A 17,248-nucleotide genomic window follows, 5' to 3' on the forward strand; every position below is an offset into this window, starting at 1 on the left:
TCTGTGCCAATCCATTTTTCTGCCAAGTCCCACTAACCTGCACCCAGTCCATAGTCTTCTCATCCATGTACCTGACAAATTCTTTTAAAAGTTTAAAATTGAGCCCACATTCACCAGCTCTGCTGGTAGCTCATTTCACACTCCCATCATTCTCTGTGTGAAGATGTTTTCCTCCTTATGTTCACCCTTAACCCATGACCTCTAGTTTGTATCTCACCTACTCTCAGTGGAAAAAAAGCCTACCTACATTTACTCTGTCAATAACCCTCATAATTTTAAATAACTCTATCAAATCCTAAGCTATTTGACCTTTCCCTGTAACTCAATTCCTGAAGTCTGGACATAAAATCAGCAATAAATACTGCCTTTATTAGCATGCCTAAAGTCCAAGAAAAAAAATTATAGTCAACGTTAAATTCTCTCATAGCATGTATCTCTTTATCATATGGTTCTTGGAGGCATTGTCAAAGATACAAGGTAGCAGAAGTCATTGTAATTGAAAACATTTGTACAAATCTAAAATTAAACCATGACGGAGTGAACCTATCCACCCATCCAAAAATAATCATTGAACATTTGTTTCGCAGTTGCAATGAAATGACGCAAGAGTGATAATTCTACTTAAAACAGTTTCATGAGGTACTGTGAACTAATTAAAGATGAGGATGTTGTTAGCTGACCATTTTAACACAGTGGCCACTTACCTAAGTTATATATTTAGACAATTGATGACGCATCCAACTTGTGGAAGCAGGTTTGTTTTATTACAAAAGTGGGACAGGATATATAATTAATATTTTAATACTTTACATCAGATAATTTCCCCCAAACATCTAGCTACCTGATTGTGCCTTCATCTCTCCCTGAATATTCTCTTCATTGTTCTATATAATGTAGTTTATTCTATTTCATTGCATTTAAAGCTATGAAAGATGAGCATTTTGCAGATGCTGCAGGAATTTTCAAGAAACCTATTCTAGCTAGTGAAAATGCATATTTGCAACTTTAATATTATAGGAGAATGTACAAATCTATAAGTGAATATTAATCACACTTTTCTGTGGACTGGATATATTCATGTTTTATTTGGTCTTGTACAGATTGCTTTTTATGTAAAAATCAATAAATGGAATCTCATTATCATAAAACTTCTGTTCCAATTTTCCAATTGTCTCCAACATTTTTCTCAGTTAATTCAAATCACTACAGCAACTATTGGATTTAGTTCAGGTGGTAACTGTTCATTGGCTAGTTCTTCATTAACACATGAACTAATCAGTTAGGTCATGGGCAGTGTTAACTCTTATACATCCATTGTTGACCACGTAGCGGCGGCTACACTGCTCCTGCAATAACACACACTACCAGACGGGTTAAATTCAGTGAGCAGACTAGTTTATTGCAGGCTGTTGGACTGCACTTATACTCCCAGCCCAGACCTGGCTGAGAACTGCGCTGGAGGGCACTGACGTCACCTGGGTGTCACATGGTCCCCCAGCGCGGGTTTCTGAGCCCTGTGCTGGATGGAAGGGAAACCCCTGATGGCGTCATTTTGGCCTGCTGCCCCGCCACGTGGCTTACAAACGGGGCCAGTTCACCTGCCTCATGGTGAGCTGCCACACAACCCACCCCCGCACCCCCCAGAACCGGCATCTAAGTCCTTTTTTGCCAGGCGACCTCACTTCTTGGGCTAGTCAATGACCACGAGCTCGGTGGGATCGAGGAGTGCTGGCTTCAGCCTGTCCATGGTAAATAGCTCCCATGTCCAGCGTGAACGTCGAGCCGGAACGCAGTACAACCCTGTACGGCCCCTCGTATGGCCACTGCAGAGGTGCCGCAGTCGTTCCCCGCCGAACGAAAATGTACTCCGCGGAAAGCATTTTGCCGGGAATGTGAAATGGGTGGATGCCATGCCTGGGTGGCGGTGGGGGGTTCAAACAAGTCCAAGCGTGCCCTGAGGTGAGGCAGTAGTTCGTGCAGTGACCGCTGGGGATTGTGAGGTGCATCGACAAACTCATCAGGTAGTGCCAGCGGCGCACCGTAGACCAGTTCAGCTGATAATGCCTGCAGATCTTCCTTGGGAGTGGAGCGGATGCCCAGGAGCACCCAAGGCAGTTCGTCCGCCCAGTCAGGAATGGTGAGGCGGGCCATGAGCAATCGTTTGACCAGTCCATTGACCTGCGGGTGGTAGGCCGTGGTGTGGTGTCGCTGGATCCCCAACCTATTGGCGAGTTGTGCCCAGAGTGCCAATGTGAACTGGGCACCCCGATCGCTGGTGAGGTGACCTGGGACGCCGAACCGGGCAACCCAACCATGCAATAGTGCTCGGGTGCAGAAGTCGGTGGAGGCATCTGGCATTGGGATCGCCTCGGGCCAGTGAGTGGTGCGGTCCACCACCATAAACAGGTAATGGTTATCCCGGGAAATGGGTAAGGGCCCGACGATATCCATGTGAATGTGGCTGAAATGTTCCCGGACGTGCTCGAACTCCCGTTCAGGCGCCCTGGTGTGCCTGTTCACCTTGGATGTCTGGCAATGGGTGCATGTTCTGGCTCAGCCCGTGATCTGCTTCCGCAGCCCATGCCATGTGAACCGTTGTGCCACCATATGGACCGTGGACCTGATGGACGGATGTGAAAGGTCGTGGATGTGATGGAAGACCTGCCTACACCACTGCTGGGGAACCACAGGCCATGGGGTGCCCAAGGATATATCCCACAGGATGGTGCCTTCGCCGCTTGGAGTTGGGAGGTCTCGGAACCGCAGGCCTGTGATGGCGGTCTTGAAGGCCCTTGTCTCCTCATCAGATTCCTGGTCCCAGGCGAGCTGGTGGAAGTCGAGGCCGGGTGGCAGCGTGCAGATGGCCAGTCGTGAGAGTGCATCGACAACCACATTGTTCTTCCCCACCTTGTGCCAAATGTCAGTGGTAAAGTCCAACACGAAAGAGAGGTGATGCTGCAGGTGGGCCGACCAGGGATCCTTTGCCATCGCATAGTGGGTGAGGGGTTTGAGGTCGGTGAAAATGTAAAAGTCCTCCCCTCCAAAAAATAGCAGAAATGCTGCACCTCCAGGTACATGCCCAGTAACTCCCGGTTGAAGGCACTATACATACGTTCTGGCAGGCGGAGCAGGTGGCAGAAGAATGCCAATGATTTCCAATGTCCATTCACCTGCTGCTCCAGGACGGCACAGATGGGTGTGGCAGAGGCATCGACAGAGAGTGCCATATGCAGGTCGGTGTGTGGGTGGGCGAGCATGGCGGCCTTCGCAAGGGCGTCCTTGGTGGCCTTGAATGCGGTGCAGGTTTCTGGGTTCCAAGCGAGCGTCTTGTGCTTGGCTACAATGAGGGCAAACAGCGGCTACCTGATGCGCGCAGCTTCCGGGATGAAGCAGTTGAAAAAGTTGACCATACCCGTGAACTCCTGCAGCCTCTTGAGGCTGTCCGGGTATGGGAACTTCCTGATAACGGCGACCTTCACAGCAGCAGGCGTGGCTCCTTCGGCCATGAGGATATGGCCCAGGAACTGCATGGACTCTTTCCCGAACTGGCACTTGACCGGATTGATGGTAAGGCCGAAGTCGGCCAGCCAGGAGAAAAGGGCAAGTAGTGTGTTGCGCCCGGTCCTTGCTGGCGACGAGGATGTCATCCAAATAAATAAAGACAAAATCCAAGTCCCTGCCCACAGAGCCCATGAGGCACTGGGAGGTCTGAGCAGCATTCTTGAGACCAAATATAATGCGCAGGAATTCGAATAAGCCAAAGGGAGTATGATAGCTGTCTTGGGTATGTCCTCAGAGTGCACCGGGATCTGGTGATATCCACACACCAGGTCAACCTTGGAGAGGACTCTCGCGCCGTGCAGGTTGGCCGTAAAGTCTTGGAAGTGAGGGATGGGGTAACAGTCAGGAACAATTGTCTCATTGAGCCATTTATAGTCTCCGCAGGGATGCCAGCTGCCAGAAGTTTTCGGGACCAGGTGGAGCGGTGAGGCCCATGGGCTGTTGGACCGCCGAATGATCCCCAGCTCCAACAGGTGCGAAAACTCCTCCTTCGCTACCTGGGGCTTGTCAGGCGGGAGCCGGCGTGCCTTGGCATTAACTGGTGGGCCCTGGGTGGGGATGTGGTGGAACACCCCGTGGCACGGTGAGGCAGCAGGGAACTGTGGCTTGATGAGTGTCGGGAACTCATCCAGGATTCGCTGGAACTCGTCTCTGGACGTGCTGATCATGGCCACCTGCGGTTGCTCTGAGTGGGAGACATCAAGGTGAACGGCCTGGAAGATACGGGCGTCCACCAGGCACTTACCGCGAATGTCCACCAGAAGCTCGTGTGCGAGGAGGAAGTCTGTACCCAGGATGGCAGTTGGAAGGGACGAGATGGTGAACCTCCATGCAAAATTTGTTGGCCAATCTGAAAGTGGACTGTCTTGTCTCCATATGTCCGGATTGCCATTGCATTGACCAGACAGAGGGGAGGTCCATGAGGTCAGTTCCTGAACTCGAGGGCCATTGCCGGGATGACACTGATCTGGGCTCCAGTGTCAACGAGGAACAGCCGGCCGCTGACTGAGTCCCACATGTAGAGGAGGCTGAGTACTTGACTAGCCGCCGCAGCCAGCCTGATAGTTTCCCTGGAACGAGCAGGGCTGACGACACTTCTGAGCCTTGGCTCCCCAGCGCTGGTGGTAGAAGCAGAGGCCCAAAGCGGATGCTGTGGCCTTGGTTATGCTCTTGGGGGCCCCTGCAGGGGCTGGGTGCTCTACTGCAGCAGTAAGGGTGGGCTTGGGATGGTCGTGCCCATGCCTTGTGACCTGCTGGACCACTGAGCCTTCCGGGAATCATGTGAGCCATAGCTCTTGGGCCTTCTGAGCGACCTTCCTCGGGTCGGTGAAGCTCTCCTGGACCAGCAGCGCAGATGTCCCCGGGCATATGGTCGAGGAAGATGTGCTTGAAGAGTGGGCAGTTGGTGTGCTCACCCATGAGCATGAGCATCTCATCCATCAGCTCCATCGGGGACCTGTCCCCCAAGGCGTTGAGGTGCAGCATCCAAGCAGCACACTGGTGTCTGGATAGACCCGGTAAGCACTCGCTTGATGGTCTCGTATTTGTCCTCAGTGGGTGGGTGCTGAACAAGGTGCAGCACGCATCTGGCGGTGGCCTGGTCCAGGGCAGCAACCACATGGTAGAATTTGGTCGTGTTGGATGAAATCTGACAGAGGTGAAAGTGGGCCTCTGCGTGGCCAAACCAGGTCTCCGGCTCCTGAACCCAGAATTCAGGCAGTTTAACGGCTATAGCGCTGATCCCAGGCTCACCCATGATGGGTCAAAGACGTGTGAACCCGTCGGGGTCACCAATTGTAGCAGCAGCTACTCTGCTCCTGCAATATCACACAATCAGACAGGTTGAGGTCAGTGAGCAGACTAGCTTATTGCAGGCTGTTGGGCTGCACTTATACTCCCAGCCCGGACCTGGCTGAGAACCGCGCTGGAGGGCGCTGACGTCACCCAGGTGTCACATGGTCCCCCAACGTGGGTTTCTGAGCCCTGTGCTGGAAGGAAGGGAAACCCCCGATGGCACCATTTTGGCCGGCATCCCCACCATGTGGCTTACAAGTGGGGCCAGTTCGCCTGCCTTGTGGTGAGCCGCCACAACCAAATAATTTATTTCTAGAATTTTTGTAATTGTAATTTATCAGCATTATGTTATCTCAGAAACAATAGAAATCAATAAAACCTCTGCAAAGCATGCAATCCAAAAATTTTGATTGACAAAGAGAGCAGTCCTGCTGTTATTCCTTGGATCACTGATCCCATTTGATGAACAGCTTCCATTCTTTCTGCACTTCCCCCATTCACTTTGTGGCGATCATTATGTAGACATGTCAAGACAAGTTGCTTTGTGTAAGCTTTGATTCAGGACTTATGAGTTTATTATTGAATCTGAATCACTGCAATTAGGCAGAGCTCATTGATTTGCAATTTGCATTCTTCAGGAAATTTCTTCAAGCACAGTATAGCTGTTAATTCCACGTATTTCCAGAATTTCTTGTATATTTGCACAAGTAGATTCTTGTGACAAAGTTTATTTAGCATTTCAAAAGGCAAGGAAATACCTTAAATACTGTTGTTTCAGTAAAAACACAAGAATGCCATGGGAACTCAGCATATCTTCTGGCCTGAGCCCTTCTTCAAGGTATGAGCAAAAAGCAGGCAGGTTGCTGAACAAAAAGGCCAGAGGGAAGCAAGAAAGGGCAAGGGGAGGAGCACTGGCCAACAGACAAAATAATTGGATATAGGAAAACAGAAGAGGCAAAGTGAGAATTGATCGGGAGCGGGGATGGCTCTGGGAATGCAGAGGTGGAGAAAGGGAGAGGAAGAGATGGGTGGGACAAGGGATGGGGAGAAGGACAGGGTGGAGAGAAGAATGGATGGGGGAGAAGGACAGGGTGGAGAGAAGAATGGATGGGGGAGAAGGACAGGGAGAGAGGGACAGGAAGGGGGAGATGGGGAGAGACGAGGGGGAGAGGGAGAGAAATGGGGAGTGAAGGATGGGGAGAGGGACAGGAGGGATAGGGATGGGAAGATGGGGTGAGGCAGAAGGGAGGAGGGGGAGAGACATGGGGGAGAGATGGGGATACGGGGAAGGGAGATGGGGAAAGGAAGGAGAGAGGTGGGGGAGGGCAGGGAGAGAGGAAGGAGAGAGGGGTCAGAGGCAGGGAGGAGATGGGAGGGGAGAGGTGGGAAAGGGGAAAGAGAGGGGAGAGGTGGGAGAGAGGCAGGGAGAGAGGAGCAGTGGGAGAGGGGGAAGGGGAGGGAGAGAGAGAGAGGAGGGAGACCTGCAAGATAGAGGAACATCATTCCATCTGGGCACACACCAACAAAATGGCATTAACATTGACTTCTCTGGATTGACTAGATCACCCACCCCACCCCTGTCTCTACTCTTTCCTATCCTTTTTTCTCCTTTTCTCTACCCTTTTCCCTCATCTCCTTTCCTCCAACTCTGCATTTGCAGAGCCAGCCCTTCCCTGATCAATTCTCACCTTTCCACTCCTGTCTTCCTATCCATGTTCAATTATGGATTTTTGCCTATTGGCCTGTGCTCTTCCCTCTAACTTTTCTTCCTTCCTCTCCGAACATTTCTATTCAGGCACCTGTCTGTTTTTTTGCTTATACCTTAAAGAAGGGCTCAGGCCCGAAACATTGGTTATATTTTTTTAAATCTCCTATGGATGTGGCAAGTAAACTTTAGGGCATTTATGTCCCTATTTTCTTGGTATTTAAGACCATTTCCAAGAATGACAATGAAGGTTTCCTCTGGGTGCTCCAGTTTTCTTGAATATTCTAAAGACACAGGCGCCACAGTTAGTGTAGCGATTAGCACTTTGCTATTACAGCGCCAGCAATCAGGATAGAGATTTGAATCCCACACTCTGTAAGGAGTTTGTACATTCTTCCCATGTCTGCATGTGTTATTTCCTGATACTCTGGTTTACCCCCACCATTCAAAAGGTATAGGGAGTTGTAGGTGAATTGAGTGTAATTGGGTGGCATGGGCTCATGGGCCAGAAGGACCTGTTACCATGCTTTAAGTCTAAATTTAAATTTAAAATTAAAATCTAAATTTAGAAAATGAGGTTGGTAGGTTTATTGGCCATTTAAATTGCCCCATTGTGTGTAGATGACTGGTATAATCTAGGAGGAGTTCATGGAAATATGGGGTTAATATATCACAGTAAAAAATCATGGGGACATAGGATTACACAGTGAAACAGCATAGGTTTTATACACCAAAATGGTCTCCTTCTAAGGAATAATAAAATCTGAATGTGATAAATTATTTTGATTTGCACTGGAAACAAATAACTGCCACATGAACTCAACAAAGAATCTGGAAATTAAGAACAAGTTATCCCATCTCATTTTGATTAACTGAGGGATTCAGTCTTACTAGTTCATAATAGGTAAGATTTTGTACAGACAATGAACAGATGAGTGCAGCGCTCTGCTTCTCCCTATAGCAATGTAATCAATGTAATTGTGGCTCCACACACAGATCCCCATTGGTAATGCAGCGTAACAGTGCTCAGTTTCTTCTGCAGCATATTATTTTTTGCCTACTTCACAACTTTCTATATTGTATTTATTTACATTAGGAAGCTCAGTACAGGTATTTAGATACCTTCAAATTCATTTCTACTCCTTTTAAATGTGGTAAAAGAAGTTTTGAGTTATGCTTAGTGTGGTGGTACACCACCGGCCTACTGCAGGGGGCAACCTCTGTACTTGCAGGAATGTAAGGGGACAGGACCACACCTGGCCGGCTGTCAATCAGTCAGCCTGAAGGGATCAAGCCCCACCCGGTCGGGTGTCAATCACCCTCCAGGATATAAGCCTGCACCAGCCTCCCAAGGCATCATTCAGAGTTACTACAGCTACAGCCAGCCTGGCTCTGTGGAAGTCTTTGTGGATTAAAGCCTGTTGTTCAGTCTTTACCTTGTGTGTGTCTGATTCTGGCTAACAGCGCACCACACTTAGCTTGTTAAAAATAATGTAATATTGATGCAGATGTTGCCAAGTGACAAAACTTTGCCTATTTGTTTGACATGGCAATTTGCAACTGCTGTCAATTTTTTTCCCCTTACATTGTGTGTAAGAAACCATTTTAGTAACTGAGGAGGGTAGACAGTCGAAGTAAGGTAATAATCAGGATGGGGATCGGAAATTTGCATGGATTCGTACATTCTTTTTCTTGAGGCTTCAAAGTTAGGTTCCTCTGCCAAGAGGGTTTCAAACCATATATATCTGAATTGACAATAAGTCCCCCAGAAACCTCAAAGTTAATGAAAAATAAATGTCATTTGAATTGGATTATCTACTTGGTATTATCTGTTTGGGGCTAGATCCACCTGTCTCCAACTGAAGGAAGTTGAATAATATAAAAGTTCCTTTTCTCTTGATGTATATGAGATTCCAAATGGAATAGCAACCTATCCAATATATGACCTTTGATGAACAGTCTTCTTGGCTCTTTTTTAAAAATATTTTATTTATTGATTATAAACCATTATAAAAAAAACAATTGACACATATAATCCAAAAAATTGTGTTCATATATCAAACTACTCCCCCTACTACCTACCTTCCTCCCATATGACCCTTCCCACCCACCCCCTCCCCCAATACCAACTAACCTATTCCCAAAAAGAAAGAATAAAAAAGAAAGGAGATGTAAACCATAAAACCCACAACTAATTAATTAATTAATTAATTTGCATGGATAACAGCAGAGAATTCAAAATTTTAAACCCATATAATCCAAAGAGGGGCTCCAAATTTTATAATAAAAAAGTGTTATCACATAAATTATGTTATTTTTTCCAATGGAATATGAGTTCTCAATTCAATATGTCCTTCATATATACTCAAATTAGTCTTATTTTTCCAAGTAATTGCTAAATATTTTCTGGCTACAGCCAATGCTAATCTCAAAAAATGTAATTTGAAATCTAGTTAATCTTAATTATAAACTCAACTTCTTAATAACATAACATAGCATAACAATCACAGCATGGAAATAGGCCATTAGGCCCTTCTAGTCCGCACCGAACCAAACACTCCTCTCTAGTCCCACCTACCTGCACAATGACCATAACCCTCCACCTTCTTCTCATCCATATACCTGTCTAGCTTTTTCTTAAATAATAAAATTGACTCTGCCGCCACTATTTCTCCCGGAAGCTCGTTCCACACCGCTACCACTCTCTGAGTAAAGAAGTTCCCCCTCATGTTACCTCTAAACCTCTGCCCCTTAACTCTTAACTTATGTCCTCTTGTTTCAATCTCTCCTACTCTTAACAGAAATAGTCTATCCACATCCACTCTGTCTATCCCTTTCATAATCTTAAATACCTCTATCAAATCCCCTCTCAACCTTCTACGCTCCAAAGAATAAAGATCTAATCTGCCCAATCTCTCCCTGTACTCTAGATGCTTAAACCCAGGTAACATTCTGGTAAATCTTCTCTGCACTCTCTCCACTCTGTTTATATCCTTCCTATAATTAGGCGACCAGAACTGCACACAGAACTCTAAATTAGGCCGCACCAACGCCTTATACAATCTCAACATCACTTCCCAACTCCTACATTCCATGCAATGATTGATAAAGGCCAGCATACTAAAAGCCTTCTTCACCACCCTATTCACATGAGTTTCTACCTTCAGGGAACGATGTACCGTTACTCCTAAATCCTTCTGCTCTTCTGTATTCATCAATGCTCTCCCATTTACAACGTATGACCTGTTCTGATTCTTCTTACCAAAATGAAGCACCTCACACTTATCAGCATTAAATTCCATCTGCCATTTTTCAGCCCACTTTTCTAAGCAGCCCAAATCCCTCTGCAATCCTTGAAAACCTCCTTCATTATCCACTATTCTGCCTATCTTAGTATCGTCTGCATATTTACTAATCCAATTCACCACCCCATCATCTAGATCATTAATGTATATAATGAACAACAATGGACCCAATACAGATCCCTGAGGCACACCACTGGTCACCGGCCTCCAACCTGACAGACAATTTTCCACTACCACTCTCTGGCCTCTCTCTTTCAGCCAATGTTCAATCCATTTGACTATCTCAAAATTTATACCTAAAGACTGCACCTTCCTAACTAACCTTCCATGTGGAACCTTATCGAAGGCCTTACTGAAGTCCATATAGACAACATCCACCGCACTACCCTCATCCACATTCCTAGTCACCTCTTCAAAAAATTCAATCAGATTGGTCACACAGGACCTTCTGCCCACAAATCCGTGTTGAGTGCTCCTGATCAGACCCTGTCTATCCAGATATTTATAAGTACTATCTCTAAGAACTTTCTCCATTAATTTACCTACCACAGACGTCAAACTTACAGGCCGATAATTGCCAGGCTTCCTCCTTGAACCCTTTTTAATATTACCTAAAAATATACTGAAGGATCTAACATAAATTTAACTTTAAAAATAACTTCTAAAAATTCTTTAGGTTGCTTCCAAAAAGGTTTTACCATTTCACATGACCAATTAAAATATAAAAAAGTATCTACTTTCTTCTGACATCTAAAACATAAATTTGAAGAAATTAAATTATATCTCTTTAATTTTCTTGGAGCTAAATATAATTGATGTATAAAATTATAACGAACTAACTGGTATCTGACGTTAACAATTTTAGTCATACTATCTTTACATAAATTTTTCCAACCATCTTGATTAATTTCTATTCCTAAATCTTTTTCCCATTTAACCTAGATTCATGCAAATCTAACTTATGCATTTTATTCTGTAATAATGAATATATTTCAGATATAAATCCCTCCTTCCCACCATCCATAAGTAAACTTTCAAATGTAGATTGTCAAGGTAACTGTAAAGTGTGTCCAAAATTACCCAATAATAAAGCTTTGATTTGATAATAACAAAAAAGAGTATTTGATAATATTTCATATTTTCCTTTCATTCTTTGAAAAGAAATAAAATATCCTGCTTCATAACAATCTTGTACAAATTTAATTCCTTTTTGGTCCCATAATTTCAAAAGCTGATTATTAAGCTTAAAGGGGAAAAAGTTTATTCTGATATAAAGGAGACTTACTTGAAATTTTTCATTGTGTTCTATTACATCATTTATTTTATTCCATAATTCTATTAAATGCATCAAAATAGGTGAATTATAATTACGTAATAACTTAAAATTCCATTTATAAATAAAATGATCCATCTTCTTCTCACTAATTTCCTCATACCTATTACTTTTCCAAATCAAACATTTTATTAATAAACTTTAATTGTGCCACTTAGTAATAATTTTGAAAATTTGGAAGATGTAAACATCCTAATTCATATTTCCAAGTTAATTTTTGTAAAGATACCCTTACTATTGTATCTATCCATAGAAACTTCCTCACAATAGAATACAAATCTTTTTAAAAAATGAGGAATCTACAAGGAATAGATTGAAAAAGATATTGAATCCAAGAAAAAATATTAATCTTAATACAATTAACTCTTCATATTTGCATCGATTCAAATAATTTTTAATTTTATAAAATAACAGTGAATAATTTACTTCGTACACATGACTAAAATTACTATCAACTTTCTTCTTCCTTCTTTGGCTTGGCTTCGCGGACGAAGATTTATGGAGGGGGTAAAAAGTCCACGTCAGCTGCAGGCTCGTTTGTGGCTGACCAGTCCGATGCGGGACAGGCAGACACGATTGCAGCGGTTGCAAGGGAAAATTGGTTGGTTGGGGTTGGGTGTTGGGTTTTTCCTCCTTTGCCTTTTGTCAGTGAGGTGGGCTCACTATCAACTTTAATACCTAAATATTTAATTTGATCTGATCATTTAAATTTAATAATATGTTTACAAGAAGTATAATCCACTTCAGCTAATGGCATAATCTCACTTTTTTCCCCAATTAATTTTATAACCAGATATTTCACCATACTGTTCCAATCATGTAACCATTTTAAAGAATTCTGAGGTTCAAAACATCATCTGCAAATAAGTTAATTTTAAATTAATCAGACTTCACATTAATACCCTTAATATTATTATCTTGCCTTATCATCTGAGTCAAAGGTTCAATAACTAATGCAAAAAGAGCTGGTGGAAAAGGGCAGTCTTGTCTACCAGTAGGATTTTTATAAAAAGCCTTAATCCAAACAATAAATATTGGTCCAAATTTAAATTTGTCAAAACCTTTAATAAAAATCTCCATTCTACTCTATCAAATGCCTTTTCTGCATCCAATGATATAATCATTGATAGGTTGGATTCCTCCCAAGAAATATCAATCAAAGAAATCAATTTCACAATATTGTCCGCCAAATAATGATTTTTAATAAATCCAGCCTGATCCAAATTAATCAAACCTGGTAAATATTTTGCCAATGTATTTGCTAGAACCTTTGTCACAATTTTATAATCAACATTTAACAAAGAAATAGGTCTAGATGATCCAGTTTTCAAAGGATCCCGATCCTTTTTTAAGAATAACCATAATAATTGCCAGAGAAAAAGAATCCAGAAAAGAATGAACCTCCATCACTTGTTTCAATACTTCCATCAATAAAGAAATTAATAAAACTTGAAATTTTTTATAAAACGCAGAAGTAAAACCATCTTTGCCTGGGGACTTCCCATTAGACATAGATCAAACTGCTTCTATAATATTTCTAGAAGTAAAGAGAGCATCCAATTCTTTAATATCTAAACTTCTCAAAGAAGGTAAATGAAGGTCAGATAAAAAATTTCAATTTTAAATTCATCTTTATCTGATTCAGACGTATATAATTTTGTATAAAATTCCATAAAACATGTCATTAATCTCCTGAGGTTTATAAGTAATCACTGAATCCTTTCTAATAGCATTTATTGTCCTTGAAACTTGTTCCATCTTTAATTGCCAAGCTAAAACCTTATGAGCTCTTACCCCAATTTCATAATATCTTTGTTTAGTTCTCTGTAACCATTTCGCAAATTTATGTTTGTAATGAATTATATTGTAATTTCATCTTAATCAAACATACTTTTAAAATCTCCATTGAATTCTGTTGTATAAAATTTCTATCTCCTCCAATTTATTAACTTCAGATGAATATTGTTTCTTAATTTTAAATGTAAAGCTAATAATTGGTCCCTCACCACCATTCGGGACGCCAAGCAATCCTTTCAATTGAAGCAACACTTCACTTGTGAATCTGCAGGAGGTATCTACTGAATCCAATGCACCTGTTATGGTCTACCCTGCATAGAAGAGACTAGATGCAGGCTGGCAGATCAATTTGTTGAGCACCTTCAGTCTGCTTGCTGCAATAGCAGGGGTCTCCTATTTCAATTGCCAACCCATTCCCATGCTGACTTGTCTATCCATAGTCTCATGCACTGCCAGACTAAGACCACCCACTGATTGGAGGAACAATGCCTCGTATTCTGCCTGGGAACCCTATAATCTGATGGCATTAACATCAACATTGAAGTGAGAACATGCAAACTCCACACTGACAATTCCAGAAGTCAGGATTGAATCTGGGTCACTGCAGTAAAAACTTCATCAGTGTCTCCAAAGAATCAAATTCTCTTCATCCTGATAAATCATTTCAAGAAATCTTGTCTGTATATTTTCAAAGTAATTGATATTGTTCTTGCAGTGCTCAGAGACAGCCATTATGTCCCAGCAATGTCCAAACAATATTGTGTAAAGATTTAGCAATAGCTTTTTGCTTTCTGTCAAATGCCTTGATTTAAAACACCTTTGATCATGTATGCACTTTTTGCAGATTTTTCAACTTGTTCTGGCACTTTCAAGGATATGTATATTCTGCTCAAATTATTGTAGAAAAGGCTAGAATGTTTTCCTATTTTGATAGAAATATTAGTGGGCCAATACCATTTCATATGTCCATAAAACAGGCATAGGGATGGTCACAGGATGACAGTGGGTAAATCTAGGGGCTTTCTCAGTCATGGAGTCATACAGCATGGCAACAGGCCCTTCGGTCAAACTTCCCCTGCCAATCAAAATGTCCCACCTATACTATTCCACCACCCTGCTTTTCGCCCATATCCCTTTTCCTCCTGACCTTCAATTTATGTCCTCAGTTTACTGATTCTTCTACTCATTGTACACCTTTATGAGATCACCTCTCATTCTCCTGCGCTCCAAGTAATAAAGCCCTATATTACCCTGAATGTGTGGCTGATTGGTAGAATCTAGAGGAATCTGATAAGAATGTAGCAGAATAAATTACTATAGGATTAGTGTAAAATGGATGTTTGGATGTGGACAAGGGCTTAATGACCTGAAGGGTCAGTTCCAATGCTGTACAACTCGATGTCTGGAAAAGACATGCAGAAGCTAGCTGTGATTTTATACATAGGTGAGAGCATCACTGCTTTTTAATTTTAATTGCAATTTTTTTATATATGGAAACATTTATTGGTCCCTGTAAGAAACAGCATGGTGTTTTCCTGACTGATTAGGATGAAGGCTACATTCACAGATACATCAACCTGAGGACAAGAAATTCAAATAGAGTAATTTATTTAATGTTTTCTAATGTGTCCTCTGCTGAATGATGGGTGTTGAGTCCAACAAGTTCTGCACATTGAGTGAGAATTTGCTTATTTTCAATGAAGGGCGGGAAAATAATGTTTTTAGTTATTTCTTGCTTATTGTTAGTTTCTGTTTGTTATCTTTCATAAGATACTTTGAGCTTTTCATAGTTTAGATGTATTAATGAACTGCAAAAATTTTTTTTTTTCATTCCATTTGACATATTTCACTGATTTATACAGGTTTCAAACCATTAATGAATTCCAAAGACTTGATCATTCATTTTAGTTTGACAACATATTCCTCCACTGTTTTGGAGGAAAAATTAACTCACTTTCTTCAAATATCTTCGGAATTTAATATTTCTTGTTACATTTGTCTTCCTGCATTTATTCCTTGCAGTAATTAATAATGATAAAAGGAAGAGTTAGAATTCAGGATCAATGTTAAATATAATAGTGGTTGCAGAAGTGGTATGAAAAGCTTTAACTACACATGAATATTTAATTATCACAATTTTTTTATTTAATCATATTAAATCATTGAGGAAAAATCACCGAGGACACCAATCACAGAACATCTTTCAACTACTCCCTTCGGGAAAGTCTATCAGAGACAGAACCAGAAGGCTGAGAAACAGCTTTTTCTTGTGAGACTGCTGTACGACTGATGGACTGCTCATACAAACCCTCCGAGACCTTACTATTTATTTAACCATTTTTTTTTCATGTGGAAATGTGTATGTGCGCTTTCATGGTTTTGCACTGAGGACCGGAGAATGCTGTTTGTTGAGTTGTATTTGTACAATTGGATGATATTGAACTTGATATTACAGTTGAGAATGACATGGGTTATTTTATTCACTTGGTAATGTACAGTGGATTATGAACAGTGCAGATAATGTAAAGGTGCCTAACCTTTCATCTGAAATTCTGAAAACCAGTAACCTCCAAAAACCGGCACTTTACACATAAGTAACATTAATTTCCCATAATAAATTCTCCATTTTCAGAGGGAGACCCCTCCCAGTCCCTGTCATCCCTGTCCCACCCCTGTGGGTGCCCTCTCTTACCTTAGGTGGAATGGTGACTCCCTGCACCTGGTGGGAGAGAAGCAGGCAGCGGCTGGCTCAATGCGGGGGTAATGGCCATCTTCCTTACCCATAATCCCCCATGCATCTGGAACCGCTCTGGTGCTGACAGAGCTGCATGGGGGATTATGGGTAACAAAGATGGCCATTGCTCCTACATTGCGCATTCACTGTGATCTAGTGTGGCGTTCCGTAAACTCTTGTCTTGGCAGCACTGCACCCCTGCTGCTGCGTCGAGAGTTAGATGTGGGGGTGGGGGGGGGGGGGGGGATTGACAGATGGCAATCTGTCAGCCTAACAAGCTGGTGGGCCACCTAAAAGATGCCAGCGCACAGCTCCACTGTACCTCCTGCAGTTCTGTACCTTGTGTCCGGCCTTCTGCCCCACTTGGCCGCTGGTTCCAAGCAGCTGACATTGTCCACTTTTTTTGTCTGAGCTCTTGGGCCATCCCATCACCTCTGACCTCCACCTGACCAACGTGCTAGTCGAGAGCCTCCTGTATTGTGCACATTGGACCACTGCTCAGCTTGGCCAGCACCACCTGTCCCTTACCTGCGCTTGGCCCTACCAGCAATCCCCCTCCCACCGTGCTCAGCCTGGCCTAGGGTGCAAAATAGTTTGGCACTGGCCCTGGTGGGGTGGTGGGGGAGGAGGGCGACAGATGGATGACTGGGGGTGGGGCCGACAGATGGACAGCCGGGGTGGGCGACCAAAGGACGGCCAGAGGGGGATGGATGGTGGGGACTAGATTTGAGGCATTTGCATGAAGGGACCAAAATCAAAATGATTCTGAAATCAGGAAGATTCTGAACAATGGCAGGTGTCTGGTCCCGACGATTCTGGATAAAAGGTTAGGCACCTGTATTACAATAATGTTTAACCCTTAACACTTGCAGAAATGTATCCTATTTGTATAAAAGAGTTGAAATGTTTCTTCCTTTAGCATAGAAAATGGAGACTTGAGCACTCCCTCTTCTGGAGAAGTTACTTGAGATCATATGATATAATTGTTCTGATAGTTTATTTTTGTCCGATATACGTGA

This window comes from Narcine bancroftii, chromosome 6 (assembly GCF_036971445.1).
Source record: "Narcine bancroftii isolate sNarBan1 chromosome 6, sNarBan1.hap1, whole genome shotgun sequence".
NCBI classification, from domain to species: Eukaryota; Metazoa; Chordata; class Chondrichthyes; order Torpediniformes; family Narcinidae; genus Narcine; species Narcine bancroftii.